General features: G+C 39.1%; 1 protein-coding gene across 2 annotated transcripts in view; it reads right to left on the bottom strand.

The window, feature by feature from the left end:
* Positions 1 to 18,623, bottom strand: part of LOC129237477 (retinoblastoma family protein) — an 86,138-nt gene that overhangs the window by 9,182 nt on the left and 58,333 nt on the right. The gene's annotated exons all lie outside the window — the stretch shown is intronic.

Raw genomic sequence — 18,623 nt, 5'->3', positions numbered from 1 at the left:
TCAAGTTATAAGATTATGCTTAAATAAACACAAAAGTATTAAATTCTTCCAATGAACTTTAGGTCTGTGCATTGTCTTCAAGTGTATATCCAATGGCTGTATAGGCCGAATGTGTTTGTACCATAAGGGAAATGATAGAAAAGAAAAGATTCTAATAGAGATCCAAAAAAAAGCTCCTCATAAAACACCATCAGCTGTTCGGAGACGGCATAAACCTGCACAACATCAAAATTGGAAGAGGAGCTCCCTCAAACACCCAGCAAAGGATGCACCGGCCAATTGTATATTACATATATTTTTTTTTGAGGATCGAATTCTAATAGTGCGGAAAAGTTGCACTGTTAGACTAATAAGGTGTGTGCCAAATTTCAGCCCAATCGAACGAGGCCTCAAATATTGAAATTTCCGTTGATATTCTGAAAAATTTAATTTTTTCAGGATATTTTTTTTTTCTCTATGCATACATACCGGAGCACATTTCATACCAAAAATAAGTACTATAAACTAATTAGACATAAATTTATTTATTTATTTTTTTTTTTTTTAATATAATTTAATTTTTTTGTTTTTTTATTTTTATTTTTTTTAATTTTTATTTATTTTTTAATTTTTTTTATTATTTTTTATTTTAAACTGGTTTTGTTATTTTTTTCATGTTTTGTAATATTTCAAGAAAACACTGCGGTTTTTAAACTTAAAGCAATAATTCATTTCATGTTTACCAAAGCTTTTTCTTTTTATCCACATTTTGTGATATTGAAATAAAATTATAAAATAAAAAGTATTTCAAGAAACTGCGTTTTTTAAACGTAAAGCAATAGTTCATTTCATATTTATAAAATCCGAGGGAGTATTGTGCTTTGTTGTCAAACTGAGGCATAGTTTGACGGGATGTACACCGAATGAATCCATCCCGAGCGTCATTTGCGCATACTTGAAGTGATGCTTCAGTAACGAGTTTCACCATTCGCTCCACCGCAAGTGTGTGGCATGGATATTTAGAGAACGCCCAATTCTCATACACATTGTTGGATGATAAAATTTCCGTAAGAATTTCATTTGTTACGTTCTTTAGAACGTGGGGAGAGATTATATTTACCGAGGACCAGTTTATCATTTTGTTGTAATCATCAGCATCAAAATCGAGATTGGGTAGAGTGCGACATGCATGTAGTAAACTATTTCGCGTTTGCAAAATTTTTGCGAGAGCATCGAGGCGAATTTCTCGTCTCTCATCAGTCATCATTGTTAAAAGGATGTTTTCCGGAAGAGCAAAATATGCGTTCCGAGGAATAGAAACATTAGCAACATCTAAATATTTAGGTGCGAGGTACCGAGTCCATCTGATAGTTTCAAACAGGAGCCTTGGCCTGTTTTCAAGAGAGCTATTATTTCGTATTTAAACCACATTGGGACATAGACGGTCAGCAAATATTTTACAAGATCTTTGAGCTTAGTTGAAGGTCGAACTGTTGTAATATACAAACGCAAAATTCTATTCGACCAGGATCACAAAATATAAGTTCCGATGAGCAAGTACCTCTTTGGATTGCCTTTGATATTTCCAGCAAATACTTTTCATCTTTGCTGAGATCCATAGTTAAGATGGCGGGTAATTCACAGTTAATAGGTGCATATTTCCCCACTTCAAGGTTGTGGCAACCGTTAAGTTTTGAGCCAATTTGACCATTAAATGATTTCGGCCCAGAAGTGACACCATCTATGAACTGGAAAATACTTCGAAACGGTAGTTCATTGAAATGGAGGAGGCATATTGACCACTGAAGCGAACGGCCCAGTTTATCCTCCAAAGATCCCTCCTTTTGGTCCGGTATTAACTGCGATTCCATCACAACCTATTATTGAGGTTCCATCACAATCTATGCTTTCATAGCCACTTCATAAATGCTGTCTGTAATGTCCACAGCGCTGCCTGATTTCGGTGTAACGTGAGCTAAATATTGCGATCCAGGTTGAGATAAAATCGAAATATGTTCTTCTTTGATCACCTGAAGGTAGAATTTGTTTCCCCTATTGACCTGAATATATTATGTCGACTTTTCGACCATCAAAATATAGTGCCTTTGGAGCAAAGGCATTGACGCGATCTTTGAGTTGTATTTCATGGTGCACTAGGTTTTTCTCGCGTCTAATTTTGTTTTTATCTGTTTCGTGATTCGGAAGAGATCAAACCAACATCTTTAAGTACTGAATTAACAAGCATTGCTGTTGCTCTATCACTTACGGCATATCGCTGGCTTATAACTGCAGTTTCCTTTCTGAACCATCATTCACTTCCGATATATTGCAGCCGAACGTAGAACAAGAGGGATAGTTTTCCGGACCACAGAATTTTTAATTAGTAATTTGCTTGGTCATCTCATCGCGGCGCCGTTGTCTTTCTACAAGTTTCTTTGTTTCAGGTATGTCCATTATTCCGATACGGCCTATACGAGCACCTCCTTGGTGTGACAGAAACGCTTGCTCTTTTTGAGGAACTTCTTTTTCTCTTGGACATGAGCAAGTTGTAAAATCTTGACACTTACAAGCTGAATTATCAAAAAGTCGGGAAGCATTCGCCTTAAAGTCATCAGCACGTTTTTTTCAAAGTAGGACTTCTATGTGCAGAATACAAACCCTTTTTAATTTCTCTGTACTTTTTATGATACTCATTTATCATGTATATTACGCGTGAATGTGAAACTGTGGGAATAGAAGCCTTGTTATAAATACAAATGATTTTCTTGGCAACTTGTTCGTTGTCTGTTTCCTCCTCACTCTACTCCCAGTTCCCGTCTTTGAAAAAACAGTATCTCATTACATCTTCATAACTTGGTAGTTGATGATCTGGCAAATCTTTAGGACTTCCAAACAATGGGCAATTAACCGTTTGTCTTAGGGAAAATTTGGTTAATGCCACTGTCGTCATGTAAACTTTTAATAAAAGATTATAATTAAATGCTTTTATACGAAACAATATCTTTCGAATAAAGCGGAAGAAAATGCTTGATCAATCAATCAGAGTGGAGTGTAGTGAATTAAATTGTTTCGGTGGGCCTTCTCATATAAAAATTGTATTTAACATATACCGGTATGATAACAAATAATATTTTCAAAAAAGTTAAAATTGTTCAGAATTTAAACTGAAATTTCAAAATTTGAAGCCTCTGCTGGCGACAGAAGATATCGTTCGATTGGGCTGAAAATTGGCACACACTTTATTAGTCTAACAGTGCAACTTTTCCACACTATTAGAATTCGATCCTAAAAAAAATTTTTTTTTGGCCCCATTCTATTGTATATACAGTGGCTCACACTTATTTTATCCAACACATACTATAATATTCTAAAGCTTCATAATAATATCGTAAAACTAAGGTGAGTTATACAGAGATATTGCTACCATAATTAAAGTTAACAAAATAGCTGGGATCACAAAAGCGGGTTTTGTTACCATGCAAATTTTCAACAAGCGAAACAATGATAGCAGAGTAGCAATGATGATGATGGGGTAGTTGGAAGGAGAAAGTAGAAGTAACGACGCAACGATATGGTGATCAGCTATAAAATAAAACTGGTTTTAATTTCAAAATTCTTCTTCTTTTTTAAATACAATTAAATACAATTCCGGCGGCCGCCGTAGCCAAATGGGTTGGGCGTGATTACCATTCGGAATTCAAAGATAACGTAGGTTCGAATCTCGGTGAAAGATCAAAATGAACAAAAAGTTTTTTCTAATAGCGGGCGCCTTCGGCAGGCAATGACAAACCTCCGAGTATATTTCTGCCATGAAAAAGCTCCTCATAAAAATATCTGCCTTTCGGAGTCGGCTTGAAGCTGGAGGTCCCTCCATTGGTGGACCAACATCAAGACGCACGCCACAAATAGGAGGAGGAGCTCGGCCTAATAAATATGTTCTTATGTTCTAATGCCTAAGTTCAGTTATTTTCCTAATATATAAGTTATACAATTATTAAATAATATACCTCTTCGTTTCGCCAGGCGATGAACCAAGTAGTTTAAATAAACATATTGTTCCGAACGGTGAAGTTTCGCGAACCGACTGGCAACAATAGCGAGCGAGATGCCAAACAAAAATATGAATTAGCCTTGATGGCGACAGCGGATTGGGAGACAAGACACCCTTTCTGGGTGTACAGTTAGATGAGTTAGAGGAAGACGACAGGTGATTACATCGCACAGACGGATTTTGGTAAGGGCCTCCGCACACGAGACGTACCATCATCGTATCGTCAGCGGCACTACATAATTTTTTTGTTGATGATTACGATACGCTTGCTTGTCCGCACACAATGCAACTAGCTATCGAAAAAGTACGAGTTGTCAATTTGTCGAGCGTTGATGAGGAATTTATTTTATTACATTTTATTATTATTATTTACATTAGGAATAACTCAAACAGAGGATTATTCATTGCCACAAGGGAGTTACAAGAGGATGATTACAAATTTCAGACTTTTACTTACACAAATGATTACAATGATTTTACATTTCAGAGAGTCTAAAAACACTTTTAAGGAGCTAGTACAATTTTTGAAACCTACTATTCAAAAACAAAATACTAACACTGAAAATCAAAAACAAACTACAAGCGTACAGATATTTGACGACTCTGCTGTACGAGAAGCGTTATGCTGCATGCTTGCCTTGACGAGTACGAGTAACTGACGACTCGTGTGCAGTTTGCTATTTGAACACAAGTGTGCGACAACGAAGCGTATGCCTCGCATTTTGTCGCATGCGCTACGATGAAGATACGACCCATGTGCGAAGGCCCTAAGCTGTTGCTACAACAGAACTCGCCAGAAGATACGAGCTGCCAGTTCTAGAAATTACGATAGTAATTAAGCACATGTATACAAATCGAAGTGTAGGGGCGCAGAGCATTCAGTTGGAAGTTGAACTTGTAAGCGAATAAACGAACAGTAATAGTGAAGTGTTGGAAATGAAATAAAGCAAGTGTGTTACCATTAATTTTTGATTTTTTTTGAGTCTTGTGATCGAACTCAAAGGGGATATTGTAAGAGGCAACTGGGAGTGCAGCATTGTTATAGATATGCCCATATGCTAAGCTTAGTACACACATAGTACGTATAATTGCGTTAGCAAAACACAGCAGGAGCATATACAATCTGGTTCACTTGATTAGAGGCACTCAGTTAGATCACATTATTTGCACATTAAAGCTGTGAAAAGGGATCGTTTTTTACGCATTCCTTGTGTTTGGTCGAAAGCTTCTTAATTTTAATAAAAGGGAAAAGCGGAAACGTTTAACAGATCGTGAACAGATCGAAGGGGCTTTCAAATCGTCCTTCTATGGTAAAAACTACAAATGTAGAACTGCGATGGCTTTAACACAGAAGGAAACCCGCCAAATCCTCAGGGTTGCATCGAGTTTCGCCCTTTCAACAGCAAATCCACTGTTTGAAGGGCGGTTTTAAAAGAGCCTAATGCATTAAAATTAATAAAAAAAACACCTCTGAATCGATTTTACAAGATACCACAAATCACAATACCGATGAATGGAAAAAAGTAGTATTTATTTACGAAAGAAGTTCAATCTGGAAGGGCCGGATGGATACTATTTCCATGACTTAAGAAAGGAGGAAAAGTACTTGAGTCGATATCACAGCCATGGAGGTAGTGCTATGGTATGGGAAGCAATATCGTACTATGCGCGTTCGAATTGAAAATTCTTGAGACTATAAAATGGCTGGAAATAACTATAAAGCTCTATTGAAATTTTCTTTTCCCAAGATTCGTGAAGCATTGGGGTCTATTAATTGAATCTTTCAACAGGATAATGCACCTGTGCACATTCCAGAGTGATCAAAACCGGAATTGCGTCCCATAACGTTGGAGCTTTAGCATGGCCACAGTTTTGGGGATTGACTTATTTGTCCTCATGGCATGAGTTCTCCTTAGGATAGGCTATGACTGATTGTAAGATTGAATGCAGGGCTTAGATAAGCTCATTACAATAGGTTCCTTTCAATCATAGCCTCTACTAAGCCAAGACAGTTAGTGCGTTATAAAGAATCACATCCTGCGCGAGCTGACTCTGCTTATTAACTCAGTAATATTCCTCGCTGTCAAACGACAAAGAGAGAGATTATTGAGTTAAAGCAGAACGCTACGGATTGGCAGGTTACGTCGAGATAAAAATAAACACTCTTTCAACTAATGCTTAAAATTATACTTTATTGCTGGCGCTGCGTTTGCTTAAGTTTACTTATAATTTTATTATCATGTAAGCTTTTAAAAATAAAATAAATAAATATGAATATAGGTACATAATATAAATACGTTTGAGGCGCGTATATCTGTTAGCGACCGTCAAGTTCGTTCGTTTACTGCCGTTGAAGACTTTAAAATATCATGACAACAGCTTGTAGTTGCCATACAGCGCTGTCATTTACAGTTGCCATGTGTTTACAGTCCGCCACTCCTGAATATACAAGCGACCTCGCCGTTAGTTTTTTTTGTTGATGTTGTAGCAGCATAAACATTCCCCATACTTACATACGCAGAATACTGCTGGAGTGGCAGTCCTTGGCCGGATATAAATCCGGGTCGTTTCGGTAACGTAGAACCGACTGTCGTAGAAACGTGTTAGTTCTCTTCTTCATCGGTGCTTTCGTCACCCTCGCTAATTGTTCGTCAAAAACTGACAGATTACACCATGGTCGAAGTTTATCGGAAGAAAATATTGATGTGTAATGACGTTGTTTGGGTGAAGAATCTGGAAGATCGGTTATGACGTATCGATCACGATCAAGAGTTTTGCTTATGATAAAGGGGCCTTTGTAACGTGCCTCCAACTTTCGTGATTCCCCTGTGCTTGCTGGTTCGTTCTCTGCTAAGACAAAATCTCCAACTTCGTATTGTGTTGATGCGGTATGTTTTGCGTCGAAACGTATTTTGGATTTTTCTCATTGTCGGTTAACTCACTCGTCTGCTGATTGTCGAAGATCGTTGATATCTACTATATTTTGCGAGTCGTTGTCGTTTAGAATTGTCGTCAGTTTGTTTTTGGAAATATCTCGTGGTTTGAATGAATATACTATGGGGTTTGACCTGTAGTTTGATTACGAGTTGTGTTGAAAGAAAACCCATTGGATATCCCGTATTTGGTCGTCCCATTTGTTTTTCGCTTGTGTCATCGTTCGTAGCATGCTGAGCAATGTTCGGTTAGCTCGTACGGCATGCCTATTCGCACGTGGTGTGCGAACTGCGTTTTGAATGTGTTTAATATCGTAATCTGTACAATATTTAACAAGAGTTTAGATGTAAACGATGTTCCACGATCTATTACAAAACGATGAGGAACTCCGATGTAGCTTATTACTTCGTCGAGGACTGCTAGCACGTGTTGGGTTGCAGTACTCTTAACAGCGCGAATTACTGTAAACTTGGTAAAAGAGTCAACCAAAACCAATATGTGTTCGTTCCTATGCGAGCTTTTCGGAAATAGACCAAGATGATCTAGATATATAGTTTTAAAAGGAATCGGTTCGATATCATCGTAGTTATACTATACACCCCTTCTTTCTTTCCGCTCTTCCTTTTTTGCACAGTCAACGCAAGATTTTACGTAAGCTTTTACAAAATTTCGCATTCGTGGAAACCAAAGTAAGTTTTGTATACGGTCGATTGTTTTGTCTACGCCTAGATGTCTAGCCTTATCATGATAGTCATGAACTATCCACCAACGAAGTGATTTCGGGACAACGCACAGCTTCTTCTTATTGATGACACGATAAAACCTGTCTTTCTCAACGCAGTACCCTCTTACAGATAAATCATTTACGTTAACCTTTTAGAAGATTTGTTTAATTCCTTCGTCGCTTAACTACATTGCAAAAAGCCAGTCATCGTTAGTAATATTAGTTTTCAAAATGCGTAATCATGCGTGTTCCATTCGCTTTCCGGTAAGATGCTCTAATTGTATTGGCATCAGTATGGATTTCATGTTCCGCTTCCACGTTACCATTACTGGTTAAGATAAGAGAATGTCTTTAAGCGTTCAAGCTATCTGTTGGTCGTTTGTCCAATTAAATTGGCTGTCTTTTCCTAAAAGTTTTCTTAACGGTTCAGATAAAATAACATACTCCGGACAAATCGTCGGAAAATAACCATTAAGCCCTAGAAATTGGCGAACTTCATGAACGTTAGTTGGTGCTTTAAATTGTTCAACTGCAATCGTTTTTCTTAACACTGGTTGAATACCACCGGAACCAAGACCACGACCCAAAAACTCTATTTTTGTTTTTAAGAACCCACATTTTTTAATATTAAGCGTTAAATGTATCTCACGTATTGCTTGAAAAACTTGTTTGATTTTATTAAACATTTCGTCGATTGTGTTGCTCCCTATTAGAATGTCATCCACATAGTGTGTCATGTCAGATAATATTATTGTCTTTAATTTTTGCCATGATCCTGCACTTAAAATTATATAGACCTTCAGTAGTAATAAACGCTGCATACTTCGACTTTCAGTAGCTATTGGCACCTGGTAATAATGCGAATTTAAGGCAAGTGTTATATAATACTTATAATTCGAAATTTCTTGTAGTTTCTTCGATATTGGGCATTGGGAAATTTTCTTTTTTCGTATTAGCGTTTATTTTGCGATAGTCAACACACATTCTATCTGTACCTTCTTTTTTTTATTAAAGTTATTGGGCTAGCATAAACCGAGTTTGACTTTTCAATAATACCGTTTTTTAAAAGATCTTTTACTATTTGGCTTACGATGGCTTTTTGCGTTTCCGGAATTCGATATTGAGATTGCGCGATTGGAACATCCGTGTCCAATTTAATTTCCATTTCAATTGCATTCGTTTTTCCGATCATTAAGATCACTTACAAATACGTTCCGATATTCGTTGACTATTTCTAATAGCTCCGTTTTAATTTGCTTATCGTCAGTACATCTAAAGTCATTTTCCGTGTATAACTTTTTAACACCTGAACGCTCACACCTTTGCGTCAGCACACATTTTACTGTAAACAGCTAGCATGACACATTTTTCGTCCCAATTGTAAACACTTAAGCTAAGGCGACACACTCATGCATTTGCTCTCCAGCAGCTTATATGTGTGGATTAAAATCAGGAAGGGTCACGGCAATTTCTTTTACTGAAGCCGTTCGTGTTCGTCCTTGTACATATGTTCGTTCTCTGCCACACGGTGAATCAGCAGTTGGTATTTGTTGCGTTGTCGTTGGCGTTTGCTGAATCGGAGTTTGCATGGCTGTCCGTTGCGATTGCACAATAGGCTCCTGCCCTGCTGTAATTGTGTTCTTCACAGCTCGTAGTTGGTCTAATTGATCTTGAATGGAATCGTCTTCATGCTCGTCAATTTCGACTTCGTCTTCCCCTAAGAATTCACTCAGCTTTAGAACAAGTTCCGAATTTGACCCTGTTGTGGGCAAGTTATTTTATTGTAGAGTAGCTTTTATCTTCTCGAGTTTTAAACTTGTAATCTTTACTGTATTAGCCATAAGAACCGTTTAACTTTTCCGTATACTATCGTTCTGTTCAAAATATTTTCGCTCGCCACACGTATAATTTGACCGAATTGTTTATCAAACTTTACTAGTTATTAAAAATCCTACTTCTGAACTTGTCAGGATATATATATGTATATATAATTGGCGCGTACACTCCTTTTGGGTGTTTGGCCGAGCTCCTCCTCCTATTTGGTGTGCGTCTTGATGTTGTTCCACAAATGGAGGGACCTACAGTTTCAAGCCGACTCCGAATGGCAGATATTTTTATGAGGAGCTTTTCCATGGCAGAAATACACTCGGAGGTTTGCAATTGACTGCAGAGGGGCGACCGCTATTAGAAAAATGTTTTTCTTAATTTTGGTGTTTCACCGAGATTCGAACCAACTTTCTCTCCGTGAATTCCGAATGGTAATCACCTACCTACCCATTCGGCTACGGCGGCCTCCGTCAGGATACGTCGAGATAAAAATAAACAAACTTTCAACTAATGCTTAAATTATACTTATTATAAGAAAATAATATGAATATACATAATATAAATACGTTTGACGCACGTAGATCTGTTACATACATCGCTGTCATTTACAGTTGCCATGTGTTTACAGACGGCCGCCGTAGCCGAATGGGTTGGTGCGTGACTACCATTCGGCATTCACAGAGAGTGAGAGTAACCACCAGATCTTTTCTGCACGGGGTACCCATATTTGTGATAACCCTCCCCTTTCTCCAGCGGCTTAGGCGTCCGATGTGCAGGCCCTTTTACGTCTCAGTGCTTTGACGCTTTTTTCTACGAACGGAAGTAATATGGTTCTGCTGTGGACTGGTGGGTCGTAAGAGTTCAGTGAGGTTGTGCAAGGTCCCAAAAAGGGACCAGACAGCTAGGCAGGACTCACTGCTCAAACCTAGTGGCAGTTATACTGACTCAAAGTCAGAAGTGAACGATCAATTTGATCATGCCAGTATAACCAGCAGACGTGATTTATTCATTGCAACTAGGATAGCTAACGAAGAAACGAGAAGGTTCGCAATTTCGTCATTCGAAAACTTTAAGTAGTCCCCAGGACCCGATGGGATTAACCCAATCGTGCTCAAGCGTGGGCGAAGAACAACTAATGAAGGTTCTGAAATGAATATTTACAGCATGTCTCGCGCACGCTTATGTTCCACAATCGTGGCGTCTGGTGAAAGTTGTCTTTGTCCCAAAGCTAGGCAAAGACAACTATGCTTTACCAAAAAGTTTCAGGCCCATAAGCCTTACATTGTTTATGTTTAAAATTCCGGAATGTATGATCACAACACGCTTACCAAAATGGAAAATCTTGTGAATCGGCTCTACACGAGTGCGTCACCGTAATCGAAAACGGGTTGGAAACAAGAAAGAACACTCTTGGTGACAATGCTACCTTTGATTCTATGTGCTCTTCTATAAGAAGGCATGCAGTATAATAAATTTTTGCCAAATGGATTCAACCTATGCTATCCAAAAGACTGGAGGAAACGATGTAGGAGTAAAGGTTGAGGTTAAGAAGGGCTGCCCACAAGACACTGTACTCGTATTAATCTGAAGGAAATTCGACACGTCCAAGCTTATGCGGATGATCTGTGCGTACTAATCTCAAGACAAATCTCTCGTACAAATTGCATGGTCTTTCAGTGAATCCTATAAAAAGTACCTTGGTACTTTGGAACGCAATATGGAAATCCTGTTACAACTCACCTTGAAATAAGTTACATTGCAACTGTCTTCTGAGGTCAAACACTTAGGGGTAATCCTAGATTGTAAGATGACCTGGAAGACGCACGTCGAGCAGAAGATCTCTCGAATACTAAAAGTCTTCTGCCCGGTCTAAGACCTTTACACTGGTTGTACACCCTCTGACCAGACCAATTATTATATACGCTTCTGTAGTCTGGTGGAAGGCTACTATGATAAATTACAGACTAAAGCCCCCAACCAGACAGATTGCTACGGTATTTTTAACGGAAGTCTATGCAATCTTGAATGTAGCATACTGGCTAATTAAAATAAGTGGCGAGGTAGTAATATTGGAATTTGTAGTGATAGTCAAGGTACACTGAGAGCCCTTGCTAACCCACACTGTCTTTGAAATTAGTTGGTGAATGTAAGACAAAACTGAACAGTGTTGCAAAACACAACAAAATTTGTCTTATTTGGGTGTCTGGACACTGCGGTATTACAGGGAACGAGATGGCTGATAAACTGGCTAATGAAGGCTCTTCAAGCACACCACTGAGCCCTGAACCCTTCCTAGGGGTCAATTCTGCATCGGATCAACTAAGGATTGACGACTTCATAATGTCTACCCATGGAAGACGTTGGTCTGAATTGGGCTCCTGCAGAGTAGCTAAGTGCTTTGTGAAAGAACCAAACAGGAAATAAGCGACCTTCCTCATAAAACTTAGTAAAAGGACCTGAAAGTACTGGTAGGTGTAATCACAGGGCACAACGCCTCTAGTCAGCATATGACTACCATGTCAATCATTGATGACTCAATATGTCTGTCTTGTTATGAAAATGAGGACACTGCAGACATTTTCTGTGTAGCTGTCCGGCGTTCTCTAGAATCAGACTTAGGCTGTTGGGGTGCGATATTCTGAGCTTCGATAAAGTTCATACTCTTCCTATTCCGGATCTCTTAAGATTAATCAATGAATCCAAAAGATTCGCGGAAGACTGACCTTCAACCAATTTCTCCGTTTTGCTATACCATACCATACTTTATCTATCCTGTCTCTCTATTACTTCCACTGTAATCTATCCGGGTGTAATACAATGGCCTTCCTGACTGAGTCCTTCGAGCTGTCCAACCCCCCACAAATCTAATATAATCTAATCTAATGACCCCAAGATCAGGGGAATATCTAAACATTATTGAAAATCTTTGGAGATGGCTTGCTCATATGGTTTATGAGAATAGGAAACAATTTGAAAACAAAAATGCTTTATTTCGAATCATTAAAATGGTCTGGTCTGAAATTTCATTAAGCTATTTGTAGAATTTGTACAAATCCAAACGTATTTACGAAGTAATATATAAACAATAAAATACAAACAGCACAAACTATTAAGCTTTAAATAATATTATATATGTTACAAACAAATTACAAAAAACAAAATTGCATATATTTGTTCTTATTTTTTCTTATTTGATTAGTGCCTCTATTCAAGTGAGCCAACAAATCAAGCACAGTATTACAGCTGCTGAAGTTTTACTGCTGCGAATTACGGTTAGATAGAATAATACTTCGGTACATGTTTATTTTCGAGCAAAGTACAGTATTCACTTGAATTAACAGAAACCCTTGCGTTACTAGATCAAATACGGTTGCTTTAATAATCATTTTATTCCATAAAAATTATTGCCTCTAATCAAGTGAATCGGACTGAACATATGTATGCATAGTACGTAAGTAAGCAATTATGCGGTAAAATATTATATATACACATATGAGTATGTATGTAACATAAACATATAAGCAAAAGCAAAATCAAAAAATGCAACCACAAGTATTAATTGCATTTTAGTGAATGACTTGAATATTTCTGTACGTAAACAACGAATGCCATTAGCAAAATGATTTTGTTGCATGCTCCATATTATTCAAAGCAGAACCTGATGAACTCTTGCGATGAAAATGTTGAAGTGTCATTGCGTTTGGCACGGTGTAATAATGTATTGACAAAGTGGAACACCCAGGCTATTAAACGAAGCCCACTAGTGTAACTACTAACTGATTGATGATTTCCAAAATGTAAATGGTTCTAACTGGTGGTATTGAATGCTGATTTTCGTTTCTCGCTTTCCATGTCGATGTCGCTGCAAGTGTCCTTTGGCCACTTGTCTGTGTTTTCGTACAAAAATGTTGGCCCAGTGTATCATACTGACTTGAAAAGTTCTTCCACGGTCCATCCTCTAGAAACCATATCTGCTGAGTTGCAATGTGTTGGTGCATTATTCCAATGAATACCTTCAGTTAAATCCTGAATTTGAATTTGAATGTCAATGTAATACAAAATTTTTTATGGTAAAGCGTGATCAATTTTGAGGTTTTCGGATTTTAAATTGAAATAAAAGAACGAAAAATCGAATTGATTTGTCAATGCTTATTATTTTTATGTAGAACCATTCATGACGCGTCAAATAAGATAAACGTTCGTATTTGTTCGTAAATTCTACATATTGCGCCCTCAAATTGTGGCGATTGTACTAATCGACATTCTTGTGCATTAAATGGTCTCAATGCAGTAGTGTACGAGTCGCCCAACAATCCGGATTATCTTTAAAAGGCAGTTTGACACTATATTGCCACAGCGTTTTCTATACGAGGTGTGTTCAAAAAGTATTGCGAATTTTGAATTTTCGCAGGTTACGTATATTTGAATTTCGATATTGGTACTCATTTCTCTCACTCCTGCAGACGAGTTCCATTTCCAAGCCATTTAGAATGTTCAGTTAATTGTTGAAAGCTGCTTTGCTTGCACGTGTTTCGGCTCGTCTTCGATTTTTAACTATTCAAAAAGATGGATCAAATAACCTGTATCAAATTTAGTGTGAAAAACGAAATTAAGTGCGCGGATGCATTCCGAATGTTTACTGTGTTATACGGAGAAGCCACTTTGGATCAAGGCAACGTTTATCGGTGGTACAAAATGTTTTCAGAAGGCCGAGAAGATGTGAACGACGAAAAGCGTCCCGGACGTCCGAGCACTTCAACAATAGACCAAAAAATTGATTAAGTGAAGAAAATGGTATTGGCCAATCGTCGAATCACCATTAGAGAACTTGCTGAGAACCTAGACATATCGACTGGCTCGTGCCATTCGATTTTTTTTCGATGATTTGGGCATGAGAAGGGTTGCCGCAAAATTCGTACCAAAACTGCTCAATTTCGACCAAAAGCAGCATCGCATGAACATTGCTAATGAGATGTTGGACTCTGTCCAGAGGTTCATAACTGGTGTCGAATCGTGGGTTTATGGTTATGACGTTGTAACCAAAGCTCAATCATCTCAATGGAAGCTGGGCGGGGCGTTGTGCGTCATGAGTTCTTGCCATAGGGCAGTTCGCAATTTGCGCGAAGCAATCCACCAGAAACGCCCGGATTTGTGGAAGAACAAAAATTGGCTCTTGCATCACGATAACGCCCCTGCTCACACATCGTTGCTTGTGTGCAACGTTTTGGCCAAAAACAACACACTAATGATGCCACAGCCACCGTGTTCCCCAGATCTGGCCCCTGTGACTTTTTCTTGCTCCCGAAACAGAAAAGGCCCACGAAGGGCGACGCTACGCTATGATTAACGAGATAAAGACAACACACTAATGATGCCACAGCCACCGTGTTCCCCAGATCTGGCCCCCTGTGACTTTTTCTTGTTCCCGAAACAGAAAAGGCCCACGAAGGGCGACGCTACGCTATGATTAACGAGATAAAGACAACATCGAAGGAGGAGCTGATAAGATAAAAAAAATGATTTTTTGAAGTGCTTCGAAGATTGGAAAAAACGTTGGCACAAGTGCATAATATCTCATGAGGATTAATTTGAAGGAGATAAGATAGATATTAAAGATTAAATAAATAATTTTTGAAAAAAACACATAATTCGCGATACTTTTCGAACACACCTCGTATACTGTTTTACGATACGAGTGGTCACACTCTGCTGTCCAAGCCTCTGGTATAGTAGCAACTTCTTCCAATTTCCACAAAATTTTCAATTTGGCATTTTAAGATTCGTTGACTGCCAATAAACAAGATGGTTTAGAAGGGTCATTATTGCCATGTTTGACCTAAGCAACATATGTAAGCTAAATCCAAGTTGATTTTGGCCAACAGCAGACTGAAGAATGTGTCTATACCCAGCAACATGTCGATATTTTTTGGTGGTACATAACATTTATCATCAGCAAGTCCTATGTTGTTTGGGATATTCCATGTTGAAATATCTATTTCAGGATCTGGCTTATAAGCGATGTGCGATTAAATGCGAAATGTTAATGGAAGTGACTTGCTAATTTATGTTAGTTAAGGTTTTGTATTTGATGTTTGTTGACGACGCAATATGCTTTGGATTTCTATGATTTGCTTGTTCCTTGGCGACCACAACCTTTACGAAACTCCTCTGAAACTGACTTGCGAACAGGAATCCAGAAGTGCGATACTCAATTTGTACTACCTGATGCGTGACGAACGAAAATTTTTGCTGTGTCAAACAACGAATTATTCAGTTGCTGCTTGTTGGTCTGGCGTGAAGTAAACTGTGGTGCTGTTGAGCACAAACTTTGTCCCTTGGAAAGCCAATTAATTCAAAATCCCATTTTATTTGTATGATCGAAGCGCCGATTGATGTTCGTCGATTTAAAGCGATCTGGTGTTGCAAAACATGTTAGAGTAGGAGAATGTGTAGCCTCTTGGTTGATTATTTGACTTGGATGTTAAACTGATGGTACCTTGCGTGTATACCGACGTCAACGAACCATAAATAGCTAAAGCCGTATTAAACAGAATTCTAAGCTGAATGCAGTTTGGCTTCGTAACTTCCCAAAAACATAAGTCGTTTCTTGTCATACCATGCCCTTAAGTAGCTCCAAAGCCTTTGGATAGTTTTCATTTGTCACATGGAACGCACCTACAGTTTCTAAAGCGAACAATTTCGTAAATCACCTTCAATTATTTGTTGAAAAGAGGTAATAAAGTTATGGTAATTCGAGTACTTGCCATCAAAGATTGGAAGCTTAGCCGTGGAATTTTTTAAGTTGATTTAAATACGCAGGTTATATCCGAAAACGATACGTTCTTATCTTCTTCTAACTGTGATTGGATAACTACTGTAGTTGTGACGTAAAGATCATCCAGTTCAGCGTGTCCATAGTCAGTACCCAGTCGATGTCAGTTTGAATTGAGAGAATCCGCTTAAAATATGACTCAAGGATACATGAACACTGAAGGAACCTTTCCACCTGGTCGCAGACTAGCGTCAGTGATATTTTTAAAGCACGTAATATTTTTCGTGGTGCTAGCACGTTGTTGTTTTAGTTCATCGAAATACATTGTAGAGCCAGGAATGCAAAGTAGGTTGTGGTTTTGATTTCCGTTATTTACAGCCATTGGGGAACCCTGTATAAACCTTGTAACGCCGTAAAGACATATGCAGACGGTAGCGGGTGGGGACGACAAAGATGTAGCGGCGCAAAGCAGGTGTGTAGTGATATGCACCTGACGAGTTCCACGATTAGACTGGTTTTATTTTTCTAATTGTTCTTCTTCTTTATTAAATACAATTAATTAGATACTGGTGATCTAATGCCTATTGGTTTCAGAAGTGTGATTGTTGAATTAAGCCCCATAGAACAGGATCGTAAAAATACAAGATGAGTGAACTTAAGGTTCAGCAATTTAAAGAGTTTGAACATCGCGGCTTGTTAACTTCTGAAAACAAAGCAGAGTTGCAAACACTTCAGCGCGAGGCTATGAAAATAGAGGATGTCGATATAGATGAATATTTAATCCACCTAGACATATCGTTACAAATATCATCAGAAATGTCATTGCAAATATCATCGCATTTGTCACAAATGTCAGCAGAGTTGTCATCGGAAATAAATGAGGTACGGGAGAAGCAGCATACACGGAACTCTAAGTTAGAAGGAGAGAAGACACGGATAACTTCGCAACTGGGAACGATTGAGGCGGAAGTAGATACAGAGTCGTCTGCGTGAACTACAATTGTATCTTAATCCGAGTATTTCAACCAGTGATCCCAAAGTATTGATCCAAATGCTTCATCCTTCCATGGCACTGTACCATTCTAGATATTTAAGCTGAAGTTCGAAACAACAAGCGACTGGAGTATTGCAGTCAAAGTCGCCGCTTTGGTTGTCTCACTTAAAGGTACCGCCGCCGAAGTACTGCAGGCAGTTCCAGAAGCCGATCGGGGTAACTATAAGCATCTGATGACAGCATTAGAGAGACGTTAGGGGAATTACCACAGGTAGTAGGTAGGTTCTGCTGGAATTGACAAATCGCAGCCAGAGGACAAATGATACTTTGCAGGAGTACGCAACAGAAATTAAGCGATCAGCACATGTGGCGTATGTAACGAAAACGGCATATTTCGTGGAAAAGATTAAGTGTCAATCATTCACAAGAGGTATGAGCTCCGGACACGAATCGAGCAGCATATTCAAAACCGAAGGGGACCAAACCAGTGCCCACAATCCTTCAAGTTAAAGTTTAAAATCCTACCTCGATGGAAGAAACCATGAGAAAAGTAATAAGATAGTCCTCTAGTCAACTTACACCACCAAGACCATCCGATTTAAAGAGGCACTCCCGATACACAGCAAATGGGAACAGCAATGGGAACACAGCAAATCATTCCCATGGCAGCCGGTTCTACGTTACCAGAATGACTCGGGTTTTTCCCCGACCAAGGGCTGGCGCCCCAGTAAACTAGCCCTGTCTAGTGAACAGTATATCACCCCACCCCTTACGTCACAGAAGCAACTTCCCGCAGCAACCTTTCTCCAAATGCTTCTCCTCAGGGCTGGAATTGAATCCAACCCTGGGCCAGAAGTATTCTATTGCTGCGTCTGCCATAAACGGCTTCATCCGAATTCCATCTCGGTAAGGTACAATAAGTGCAACGGGTGGAGCCATCTTAAGACCTGTTCAGGCCTTAAGACTCATAGGGAGTGGTCCACACGGTATGTGGCCTCGTGTTGCTACCGCCAGCAGGCGTCCCCTGCCTCCATGGCTACTACTCCCCCTGATAGGCCGTCATCAGTAACCGCCACCACAACCCACACCTCCACGGTAAGAAGCCTATCGGAGCAACACAACTACCCCGACTTAACCCATCCCCTTCCCTCCTGCTCCAACCACAGTGCAGGGACAAACCAGCAGCTCTTGGTCCCCCGCACAGTATGTTCCGTGTGTCAGACCGTAATACCTCGGAATCTGACATCAGTCAAATGCAATTCATGCAATGGCTGGTGCCATTTTCGGAGATGTTCTGGCCTGCGCATCACCCGTGAGTTGACAACTGACTACGTTACCCCCT

The sequence above is a fragment of the Anastrepha obliqua genome, chromosome 2 (assembly GCF_027943255.1).
Source record: "Anastrepha obliqua isolate idAnaObli1 chromosome 2, idAnaObli1_1.0, whole genome shotgun sequence".
Lineage (NCBI taxonomy): Eukaryota > Metazoa > Arthropoda > Insecta > Diptera > Tephritidae > Anastrepha > Anastrepha obliqua.
Note: the sequence above shows the minus strand (reverse complement) of the source record. Positions and strands in the feature narration are given on the sequence as shown.